This window comes from Microtus ochrogaster, chromosome 4, assembly GCF_000317375.1.
Source record: "Microtus ochrogaster isolate Prairie Vole_2 chromosome 4, MicOch1.0, whole genome shotgun sequence".
Lineage (NCBI taxonomy): Eukaryota > Metazoa > Chordata > Mammalia > Rodentia > Cricetidae > Microtus > Microtus ochrogaster.
The window spans coordinates 30,184,653-30,186,133 of NC_022011.1; positions in this window are offsets into that span (position 1 = coordinate 30,184,653).

A 1,481-nucleotide genomic window follows, 5' to 3' on the forward strand; every position below is an offset into this window, starting at 1 on the left:
CTAGAGTGGGGCACTCTGAAGTGGGCCCTTCGTGCGACACACACACACACACACCTTCCCTAGCTTTCCTTCTGCTGCTCTTCCCGGGACATTAGGTGTTAGACAGACTGTATACAGAAAGATCCCGACCCAAGAAGAAGCTGGAATCTACAGGCCCAGCCCTCTCTTCCAGGATGTAGCTGACCCAACTCTTCCCTCACCTTTACCTCCCTCCCACCTGTGTCTTGTGACTCACAGACTGACAATGCAGAAGGGTCATGGGAATCATGTCAGTGTGCCCATTGGTTAGGCAGAAAAACCGTAGCCCAGAAAACCCCACCCATGTCCACCAAGATCTTCTCCAAGGCCCTGGAGCCCGGCAGCTATAGCTGACATGTTTACATGCACGTTGGTAGGCACATGTATGTGCCAGGGAGAAACTGGAGGTCAGCAGGTCAGCCGAGGGAGGGACCACGGCTGGGCTCTGCACCAAACATCTCAACCATTGCTTCATTTCAGAAGGGGCTTCCTTGAGGGCACTAAGACGGTCTCCATCCGCCATTGTTCTCTGTGAGGGGAGGCCCTGGGAACAGGCCAGCAGCCTGGTGCTCTGTGGATCTGTGACAGCAACAGTCAGTCAGCATTGAGTGACTCAACTGACCCCAGGCAGCTGGCAGCACAGCACTGCCCTCATGGTGGCCTATCGAGTCTGTGAGCAGAGCTGTTCCTTCATCCCTTTGAGAAGTCACTCCCAGAGCACCCGGTGTGCTGCCCCAGCTCTCCTGCCCGCAGGTCGAGGCTGCTTCTAAGTGTGGGGGCTGAAGAAGGACCTGTGACTACCCGCCCACAGCTGGACATTCTAGACTCTCGCAAAAACCAGGCCAGACAGGCCCTTCTGCTTTCAGAGGTGGCCGGGGCCCCAGGGTAGAGGCCTTCCCAGAATGACAGCCAAACCTTAGGCATTCAAAACAGACCAAAATCTGGCTCCCACCTGTCCTCTTTTCAGATAAAAGCACCCACAGGACCCAGCCCACCCTAGCCAGCTGTGTTAAATGGGATTGAGTGAGGGAGGGGGCGCTTCCGGTGGCTCCAGACTCCAACGAGCGTCTTTCAATAACTGCACTCGTTTCCAGTGGGCTTTCCTTCCCAGCCCCAGAATTTTTTTTTTCTTGGATAAAATGGTAGGAGAGGGGCTGGAGAGAAGACTCAGTGGTTAAAAGCACTGGCTGATCTTGCAAAAGATCCAGGTTCTGTTCCCAGCACCCACATGATGGTTCATAACCAGCCATAACTCCAGTTCCAGGAGATCCAAAGCCCTCTTTTGGCCTCCATGGGCACCAGGCACACATGCAGACAAAACATTCATCCTCATAAAAGTTTTTTAAAAATTAGAAACCTAAGCTAGGCGGTGGTGGCACATGCCTTTAATCCCAGCACTCGGGAGGCAGAGGCAGGCGGATCTCTGGGAGTTCGAGGCCAGCCTGGTCTACAAGAGCTAGTTC